This window comes from Dendrobates tinctorius, unplaced genomic scaffold (genome assembly GCF_039654945.1).
Source record: "Dendrobates tinctorius isolate UK_male_01 unplaced genomic scaffold, ASM3965494v1 ptg000104l, whole genome shotgun sequence".
In the NCBI taxonomy this organism is placed as follows: Eukaryota; Metazoa; Chordata; class Amphibia; order Anura; family Dendrobatidae; genus Dendrobates; species Dendrobates tinctorius.
The window spans coordinates 6266641-6278000 of NW_027361772.1; positions in this window are offsets into that span (position 1 = coordinate 6266641).

Below are 11360 nucleotides of genomic sequence, written 5' to 3' on the forward strand. Positions count from 1 at the left end.
TAAGCCAGTTATGAATCCACCTAACCGTTGCCTTGTCCATTCCATACATAAGATGTTGTTTAGTGCACCTGGGTCCGGGTTGCAGGAAGCTATGAGAGATGGCCGGGTATGGCTACCCATATACCTCCCTGTTGGTGTGGTTACAGCCTACATAATGGAGGCTGCTGTTTGGCACATGGTCTGTGTCTTGGGAGGTAGAAGGCCTCCTGTGCGTGTGGCTCCAGACCGAGCCTGTGCGCTGGACATTGCTCAGCCTGTGTGTCCACGGACCTGAGGGAGCAGAGATCCCAGCTAAGGCCAGTTTTGTTTTGTTTTGCCTGCTCTGAAGGCCATTTACCATTTGTTGTCACTGCTGGGTTTATGGAGTAAATAAACCTGCATGGAATTTCTTTTAACCCCTTAATGACCGCCGATACGCCTTTTACCGGCGATAGTTAAGGGTACTTAAACCACAGCGCCATTATTTAACCTCCCTGTGGAAAAAGTGTTGGATTTTCTCTGGGGTCTCGGCTGCCGGGGGTAGCTGAGACCCCAGAGAACATGATTCGGGTTGGTTTTTACCGACCTCGCTTTTGCGATCGCCGTTATTAACCGTATAACGGCGACTGCAAAAAACAAAAGCCGTGATTTTGCACTTACTTTCTCTCTCCTCTGATGTGATCGCACATCAGAGGAGAGAGAAATAGGGTCCCCGATCCCCCCCGGTACCTCCCGATGGTCCTCAGGCCCTCCTGCATCTTCCGGTGGGCAGTGCGCCCACCGAATCTGCCGGCCAGCAGGTTCCATTCATTAATTCAATGTACATTTTGATCACTGATAAACCCTATCACAGTGATCAAAATGAAAAAAAAAACAGTAAATAACCCCCCCCTTTATCACCCCCTTAGTATGGGAAATATAATGAAATAAAGAAAATATATTTATTTTCATTTTTCCGTTAGGGTTAGCGTTAGAATTAGGGTTAGGATTGGTATTAGGGTTAGAGTTAGAATTAGGGTTAAAGTTAGAATTAGGGTTAGGATTGGAATTAGGGTTAGGGTTGGAATTAGGGTTAGGGTTGGGATTAAGGTACTGTCACACTTAGCGATGTACCAGCGATCCCGACCAGCGATATGACGCGGTCAGGATCGCTGGTACATCGCTAAGTGGTCGCTAGTGAGCTGCCACACAGGCAGATATCACCAGCGACATCGCTGGGGACGGGGATCGCTACTTACCTGTCACACCAGGCGATCCTGTGTCCTCCCGCCCGGCTCCACGCGTCGCTCGTCCTCACAGCAAGAAGCGCCACAGAAAGCCGACGACGAGAAACAGTCCTGAACGTTCTCGCGCGATCAGCGATAACCAGCGGGGGAGCCGGTCGTAGGTAAGTATCACACACAGAGATATCGCTAGCAATATCGCTATAACGTCACTAGTTATAGCGATATTGCTAGCGATATCTCTTAGTGTGACATGCCCTTTAGGGTTAGGGTTGGAGCTAGAATTGAGGGGTTTCCACTATTTAGGCACATCAGGGGGTCTCCAAACGCGACATGGCGCCACCATTGATTCAAGCCAATTTTGGGTTCAAAAAGTCAAATGGTGCTCCTTCCCTTCCGAGTCCCAGACATGTGCCCAAATAGTGGTTTACCCCAACATATGGGGCATCAGCGTACTCAGGACAAATTGCACACCAACTTTGGGGGTCTAATTTCTCCTGTTACCCTTGAGAAAATAAATAAATTGGGGACTAAAAAATCACTTTTGTGGAAAAAAAATGATTTTTTATTTTCATGGCCCTGCATTATAAACCTCTGTGAAGCACTTGGTGGTTCAAAGTGCTCACCACACATCTAGATAAGCTCCTTGGGGGGGTCTAGGTTCCAAAATGGGGTCACTTGTTGGGGGGTTTCCACTGTTTAGGCACATCAGGGGCTCTGCAAACGCTACATGACGCCCGCAGAAGTCAAAGTCTGCATTCCAAAACGGCCCTCTTTCCCTTCCAAGCTCTCCCATGCGCCCAAACAGTAGTTCCCCCCACATATGGGGTATGGGCGTACTCAGGACAAATTGCGCAACAACTTTTTTGGTCCTATTTCTCCTGTTACCCTTGTAAAAATAAAAATTTGGTGGCAAAAAGATCATTTTTGTGGAAAAAAAAATATTTTTTATTTTCACGGCTCTACGTTATAAACTTCTGTGAAGAACTTGGAGGTTCAAAGTGCTCACCACACATCTAGGTAAGATCCTTAAGGGGTCTAGTTTCCAAAATGGGGTCACTTGTTGGGGGTTTCCACTGTTTAGGCACATCAGGTGCTCTCCAAATGCGACATTTCGTCAGATCTCAAAGCCAATTCTGCCTTGAAAAAGTCAAACGGCGCTCCTTCTGTTCCAAGCCCTGCCGTGCGCCCAAACAGTGGTTTACCCCCACATATGGGGTATCGGCGTATTTAGGAGAAATTACACAACAAATTTTGTGTTTCATTTTCTCTTTTTACATTTGTGAAAATTAAAAAAATTGGTTCTGATGTAAAATGTTTGTAAAAAAAAGTTAAATGTTAATTTTTTCCTTCCACATTGCTTCAGTTCCTGTGAAGCACGTAAAGGGTTAATAACTTCTTGAATGTGGTTTTGAGCACCTTGAGGGGTGCAGTTTTTAGAATGGTGTCACTTGTGGGTATTTTCTGTCATATTGACCCCTGACTTCAAATGACTTCAAATGTGAGGTGGTCCCTAAAAAAAATGGTTTTGTAAATTTTGTTGTAAAAATAAGAAATCGCTGGTCAACTTTTAACCCTTATAACTTCCTAACAAAAAAAATTTTGGTTCCAAAATTGTTCTGATGTAAAGTAGACATGTGGGAAATGTTATTTATTAAGTATTTTTTGTGAGATATCTCTCTGATTTAAGGGCATAAAAATTAAAATTTTAAAAATTGCAAAATTTTTAAAATTTTCGCCATATTTCCGCTTTTTTCTTAAATAAACGCAAGTCATATCGAAGAAAGTTTACCACTCACATGAAGTATAATATGTCACGAAAAAACAATCTCAGGATCAGTGGGATCCGTTAAAGCGTTCCAGAGTTATAACCTCATAAAGGGACAGTGGACAGAATTGTAAAAATTGGCCCGGTCATTATGCTGCAAATTGGCTCCGTCACTAAGGGGTTAAGCTATGTTTTAATCTTTTTGAGCTTATTTTAACTACTTCAGGCTTTGAAAGACATGAAGCGGGTAAAAGTGACCTGACCATTCTTCATGCAGCTGGTGCTTGGAAGTTGCCTCAATAGTAAATATCAAAATGTTCATAAAAAAGTCAGCATAAAAGATGATGAAGTCAAAAAAGATGAGGCGTCATCCTCTGGCAAAACCCAGCATCTGCTCCAAAAATTCGGCAAAAAACACAAACAACATAAACACCCCACGTCTCCAATCAAAATTCCTGTTTTTTTTTTTACTCTCTCATGGTCTTTGAAGAGTTTCTGCTCCATAATGCACCGCAAGGGTGCACGGGCACATGGAGTCTTTTTGCTCAGTTTTCGGTGCAGAAATCGAGCGGAAACTCAAAGTTTTTGCAAAGTTATGAGATTTAGAAAAGGATTTGGAGAGTTTCCAATCAGTTTCTGCTCCTAAAATCTGCTCAAAATACTCTGTGTGCACATAACCCAAGGATTAAAGAAAGTGACAAGAGATGGAACATGTGCACAGCAGTGTCGTTTTGTAGCCTTTTCTTAGCGCATTTTCAGGCGGCAAAGATCTTGTGTGCGTGTACCCTAAGGATGTGTTTTTGCTGCACTTTTTACTGTTGGAGTTTAGGCAAAAAATTCCTTAAAAATATAGCCATTAAAAACACTCAAAAAAATGAAAGCAATCATTTCTATTTAAAAATATGTTGCTGTTCATATGTTTACGTAACATAGAGGAAAGGAGGTTTAATCAAAACCACAGACGCAGATTCTTTACTGTAAGAGCAGTGAGATTATGGATTCTTTCCTGTAAGAGCACAGAGAGTATGGATTATTTACTATTAGAGCAGTGAAACAATGGATTCTTTACTATAAGAGCATTGAGATTATGGACTCCTTTCTGTGAGAGCAGTAAGATTATGAACTCTTTACTGTAAGAGCAGTGAAATTATGGATTATTAAAGGGCATGTCACACTAAGAGATATCGCTAGCAATATCGCTATAACTAGTGACGTTATAGTGATATTGCTAGCGATATCGCTGTGTCTGATACTTACCTACGACCGGCTCCCCCGCTGGTTATCGCTGATCGCGCGAGAACGTTCAGGACCGTTTCTCGTCATCAGCTTCCTGCTGGGCTTCCTGCTGTGACGACGAGCGACGCGTGGAGCCGGGCGGGAGGGCGCAGGATCGCCTGGTGTGACAGGTAAGTAGCGACCCCCGTCCCCAGCGATGTCGCTGGTGAGATCTGCCTGTGTGGCAGCTCACTAGCGACCACTTAGCGATGTACCAGCGATCCTGACCGCGTCATATCGCTGGTCGGGATCGCTGGTACATCGCTAAGTGTGACAGTACCTTTACTGTAAGAGCAGTGAAATTATGGATTATTTACTGTAAGAGCAGTGAGACTATGGATTCTTTATTATAAGATCAGTGAGATTATGGACTCCTTACTGTGAAAGAAGAGAGATTATGGATTCTTTACTGTAAAAGCAGTGAGATTATGGATTGTTTACTATAAGAGCAGTGAGATTCTGCAGTCGTCACTGTAAGAGCAGTGAGACTATAGATTCTTTATTGCAAGATCAGTGGGATTATGGACTCCATACTGTGAGAACAGTGAGATTATGGATTTTATACTGTAAGGGTACCGTTACACCTAGCGACTCACCAGCGATCCCGACCAGCGATATGACACGGTCAGGATCGCTGGTACATCGCTAGGTGGTCGCTAGTGAGCTGCCACACAGGCAGATCTCACCAGCGACATCGCTGGGGACGGGGATCGCTACTTACCTGTCACACCAGGCGATCCTGCGTCCTCCCGCCCGGCTCCACTCGTCGCTCATCGTCACAGCAGGAAGCGCCGCAGGAAGTGACCAATGAGAAATGATCCAGCAGCTTCTCGCGCGATCAGCGATAACCAGCGGGGGAGCCGGTCGGAGGTAAGTATCACTTGCAGCGATATCGCTAGCAATATCGCTGCAACGTCACAAAATCGGTGACTTTACAGCGATATTGCTAGCGAAATCGCAGTGTGTAACGGGGGCTTAAGAGCAGTGAGATTATGGATTCTCCACTGTAAGAGCAGAGATTAAGGAACTCTCTGCCATAGGATGTTGCAATGGTTAATTCACTTCAAAAGTACAAGGAGTTCCTGGATGTCTTTCTTGATAAATATAATATTACAGGTTATTGGTACTAGATTTTGTGATGGATGTTCATCCGGAGAACTAGTCTGATTAAAGTATGTGGAGTCGCCAAGGAATTTTTCCCGTAATATGGAGCTATTAGTGTCTGCCTCATGGGGTTTTTGCCTTCCTCTGGATCAACATGTTAGACTATGGGTTGAACTTGATGCACATGAGTCTATGTTCAACCTTATAACTATGAATAAAATTGTTAGGGAGACAACAGACAAAAAAAAACTAGTAAAAGACTCTTCAAGTTTACAAAACCTCCATAGCAAAGGAAAGTTTCTTGAAGTGTCTTCTGCTTTTTAAACAGTGGAAAAAGACACAGTGTGAACACAACCTAAAACACTGCTGCATCACTAGTGACCACCAGGTGGCGGTAGGAAGCCTTACACACCTGTGTAGTGTAGTTTGTTTCTTATCTTGGGCAGGAATCACATATACTTTATGACACATTAATTAGAAGGCGGAAACCTAGAGACAGTAGTGGGTAAGCAAGTGGTCTTTGAAGAGCTTCCAAAATACATCCAAAGGGTATAGGGACATGGATTCTTGTAGTCAGGAGAAACTAAGCAAAAACTCAAACTTTTGAAGAGTTTTGAGATTTGGAGAGCTTCTGTTCAGTTTCTGAGTGGCCACCTCCACTAGGCTTATCTGACCGACAACGATGCACGACAGAGTATACGTTCACTCTTTCGGCACCATTATAGTCTATGGTCGTTTTGCCGGGTGGTTCGGATGTAAGCCCTGACGGGACCATCTAATAGGTAACATAGTAACATAGTTATTAAGGTTGAAGGGAGACTTTAAGTCCATCTAGTTCAACCCACATGCTGTCCTAACTTGTCCTAACATGTTGATCCAGAGGAAGGCAAAAAAAACCCATGTGGCAAACAGTAAGCTTCACATTGGGGAAAAAAATTCCTTCCCGACTCCACATACGGCAATCAGACTAGCTCCCTGGATCAACGCAATATTAAGGGAACTAGTGTATATACCCTGTAATATTATACTTTTCAAGAAAGGCATCCAGTCCCTTCTTAAATTTTAGTAGGGAATCACTCATTACAACCTCATATGGCAGAGAGTTCCATAGTCTCACTGCTCTTACAGTAAAGAATCCGCGTCTGTGAGTATGCTTAAACCTTCTTTCCTCCAGACGTAGAGGATGCCCCCTTGTCCCCGTCACAGGTCTAAGAGTAAAAAGATCATTAGAAAGGTCTTTGTACCGTCCTCACATATATTTATACATTGTAATAAGATCACCCCTAAGCCTTCGATTCTCCAAACTAAATAACCCCAAGTGTAATAACCTGTCTTGGTATTGCAGACCCCCCAGTTCCCTAATAACCTTGGTCGCTCTTCTCTGCACCCGCTCCAGTTCAGCTATGTCTTTCTTATACACCGGAGACCAGAACTGTACACAGTATTCTAAGTGTGGTCGCACTAGTGACTTATATAGAGGTAAAATTATGTTCTCCTCATGAGCATCTATGCCTCTTTTAATGCATCCCATTATTTTATTTGCCTTTGCAGCAGCTGCCTGACACTGGCCACTAAATATGAGTTTGTCGTCCACCCATACACCCAGGTCTTTTTCAGTGACAGTTTTGCCCAGTGTTTTACAATTAAGCACATAATTATACATCTTAGGCCTGTTTCACACATCCGTTTGTGTCCATCAGTCAAAATCCGCCATTTTGCAAAAAAAACGGATCTGACATTTTTCTTGGCAGATCCGTTTTTTTCCCATTGAGTTGCATTACCGGCGGATCTTGACGATGGCCATCCGTTGGATCCGTTTTTTTGCGGATCCGCCAAAATTTTGACGTCTGCCGACATGCCCGAACGGACCATGCAACGTTTTTTCGGGTGGCTGGATCCGCATTTGTCACTGCGCATGCCCGAAAGACTTCACTCAGCCGCAAATTTAACCCTAAACTCTGTTCTGGTGGCTGAAAAATTCTCTCTCTCTCTCCTTCCCCAGGCAGTGGTTCCTTTAAAATTCTTCCTTTGACGGATCCGTTAAAATAACGGTCCGGTGCTAAACGTTGTGTTCAGTACAGGAACGGATCCGTTATCCGCAATTTTAGCGGATTTTGACTGACCAAAAAAACTGATGTGTGAAACAGGCCTTAGTCGTTCTACCCAAGTGCATGACCTTACATTTATCCCCATTAAAGCTCATTTGCCATTTATCAGCCCAAGCTTCTAGTTTACATAAATCTTCCTGTAATATAAAATTGTCCTCCTCTGTATTGATTACCCTGCAGAGTTTAGTGTCATCTGCAAATATTGAAATTCTACTCTCTATGCCCCCTACAAGGTCATTAATAAATATGTTAAAAAGAAGCGGGCCCAAAACTGACCCCTGTGGTACCCCACTGCTAACCGTGACCCAGTCCGAGTGTGCTCCATTAATAACCACCCTTTGTTTCCTATCCCTGAGCCAGCTCTTAACCCACCTACACGTATTTTCCCCTATCCCCATTGTTCTCATTTTATGTATCAACCTTTTGTGTGGCACTGTATCAAAAGCTTTTGAAAAGTCCATGTACACCACGTCCACTGCATTCCCTTGGTCCAGTCCGGAACTTACCTCTTGTCACGGGGGCTTAGTTCAACTAAGGCTGAAAGACCCGGGGCCCCTGTGGTGTCCCTTTACTAGGGGAAACCCTGTCTGACCCTCAACCCAGGGTTTTTGCTGAAGGTGCAAATGCCTGAGCCTCCGACCTTTCCTTATCTCCTGCTCAGCCCTGCACTTAACCCTCCACCCTCCACCCAGTGAGAAGTCACCACCAAAGCTCCCACACAAATAATGACAGACAGGGAGAACTTAAACTGCACTGCGCCGCACACACACAGGAATAAACAGTAATGTGAACAGGGCACAACTAAACACAAATATGGGAAGGAGAAAGGATAACGACGGATCATACGACACCAGATATGAATCTCTCTCTCTTGAACACCTCCACTCCAGACCGGAACCACTTGGTATGAAACACAAGCTATAATCGGCGACGCCCATAGGCCAGCATGACTATTTAAAGACCGTGGGCGTGACTAACCATCCAACCTGGTCTCCAGCAGGATTAACCCCCGAGAGCCTGAAGATCAGGCCGGCGCCACTGAGGCTATAGTGGCTGGAGGTGGAACTACCTCTGCCTGCCGGATGCTGTGGTGTGAACAGCGTCCGACATGACAGTACCCCGTCTTCTACGAGGGACCCCAGGGCCCTCAAGACTCATAGGACCCGGCTTGTCCGGATGACGACGGTGAAAAGAACTGACCAGCCGATCCGCATGTATGTCTGAGGCTGGAACCCAAGACCTCTCCTCTGGACCATACCCCCGCCAGTGCACCAAATACTGAAGAGTACAGCGTACTACTCGAGAGTCCACTACCTTGGCGACCTCGAACTCTAACTCGCCATCCACCATGACTGGAGGTGGCATCGGCGTTGTGTCCACAGAGCCTACCACCTTTTTCAATAAAGCCCTGTGAAACACGTTGTGTATCTTGTACACTGCGGGAAGTTCCAACCGATAAGCCACTGGGTTAATGATGGCAGAAATCCTAAAAGGCCCAATAAACCTTGGACCCAGTTTTAAAGAAGGGATTTTGAGTTTTATGTTCTTCGTAGCTAACCACACCCATTCACCCACACACAGGTCCGGACCTGGCACGCGTCTACTGTCAGCCACCCGTTTGTACCTGGCACTCATGCTCAACAAACGCTGTTTCACCCGCCTCCAGACTGATGACAATTGGGCTCCTAGCTGATCCTCCTCCGGGACACCCCCGGAGTCACCCTGACGTAAGGTACAAAACTGAGGATGTTGACCGTACACACAAAAGAATGGAGACTCTCCTGATGACTCTTGGCGGTGATTATTTAATGCGAATTCGGCCAGAGGAAGGAAAGTAGACCACTCCTCCTGGTTGTCGGACACAAAGCATCGTAAATACTGTTCAAGATTTTGGTTCATGCGCTCAGTTTGTCCATTAGACTGTGGATGAAACGCCGATGAATGTGACAACTTGATCCCCAACCTTGAGCAAAAAGCTTTCCAAAACCTCGCCACAAATTGCGTACCCCTATCAGATACTATGTCAGACGGTACTCCGTGGAGTCTGACCACCTCCTTCACAAATACCTGAGCCAACGTCTTAGCATTGGGCAAAGAGGACAACGCCACAAAATGCGCCATCTTTGAAAAACGGTCAACCACCACCAGGATGACCGTGTTCCCTGCCGAGGCTGGCAAGTCAGTGATAAAATCCATGGAGATTTCTGTCCATGGCCTATTGGGTACCCCCAGAGGCTGTAGCGTGCCAGCAGGACGGGTTCGGGGTGACTTAGCCCTAGCGCACGTGATGCAAGCTGCCACGTACGAGACCACGTCCTGCCGGATTTTGGGCCACCAGAAACGACGCGATACCAGCTCTAAGGTGCCCTTCACCCCTGGGTGACCAGCCAGTACCGAATCGTGGTGTTCCTTCAACACCTTAGGCCGAAGATGCAGGGGTACAAATGATTTGTTGGCGGGAAGTCCTGGTGGTACCTCCTCTTGGGCCTCGGCAATCTCCGCCTCTACCTCAGTCGTGAGAGCCGAGACCACTACCCCTTTCTGGAGGATGGGTACCGGCTCTTCCCGAGGTTCTCCCCCCGGAAAACACCTAGACAAAGCATCCGCCTTGGTGTTTTTAGCCCCGGGACGGTACGTCACAAGAAAATTGAAACGAGTAAAAAACAATGCCCAGCGAGCCTGCCTAGGAGACAGACGCTTGGCCGACTCCAGGTAGAGCAGATTCTTATGGTCGGTGATAACTGTGACCTGGTGAGCCGCCCCCTCCAAGAAGTGTCGCCATTCCTCAAAAGCCAGTTTGATGGCCAACAACTCCCTGTTGCCGATATCATAATTCCGTTCGGCCGGCGACAACTTCTTGGAGAAGTAGGCGCATGGATGCATCTCGCTCAAGGACGAGCCTTGAGACAGTACTGCCCCCACTCCCACCTCCGACGCATCAACCTCTACCACAAAAGGTTTAGACACGTCTGGTTGCACCAGAATGGGGGCTGAAGCAAAACTATTCTTCAGACGCTCAAATGCACGTATAGCCACCTCAGGCCAGTTCGCCAGATCGGCACCCTTTTTTGTCATGTCCGTGAGCGGTTTGGCGACAGTCGAAAAGTGTTTTATAAATTTCCTATAATAATTCGCAAACCCCAGGAACCGCTGGAGTGCTTTCAGACTCTCCGGCCTCTCCCATTGCAACACCGCTTGCACCTTAGCGGTGTCCATTTTAAAACCAGCTGCGGACACAATATATCCCAAAAAGGGCAACTCCTGGACAAAAAATAAACATTTTTCCAGCTTAGCATAGAGCTGGTTCTCCCGGAGCAACTGTAACACCTGCCTAACATGCTGCAAATGAGTGTCCCGATCGCTAGAATAAATGAGGATATCATCCAGGTATACAATCACAAATCTCCCCAGGACATGAGCAAAGACATCATTAATAAAATGTTGGAAAACGGCAGGCGCGGTGGTCAACCCAAACGGCATAACCAGACTCTCAAAATGACCCTCAGGAGTGTTAAACGCCGTCTTCCACTCATCCCCCTGACGGACCCTTATGAGGTTATACGCTCCCCTGAGGTCCAGCTTGGAAAACCATTTTGCCCCCGCTACCTGGTTGAACAAATCCGGGATCAACGGCATTGGGTAGGGATCACGGATAGTAATCTGGTTTAACTCTCGGAAATCCAGACACGGGCGTAACCCCCCATCTTTCTTCTTAATGAAGAAAAACCCCGCTGCTACAGGCGAGGACGAAGGCCGGATGTGACCTTTGCTCAGACTCTCCGCGATGTAGTCTTTCAGAGCTTGTCTCTCAGGACCAGAAATATTAAACATCCTGGCCTTAGGTAATTTGGCCCCGGGTTTTAGCCTAATAGCACAGTCATAGGCTCTATGTGGAGGCAGTTC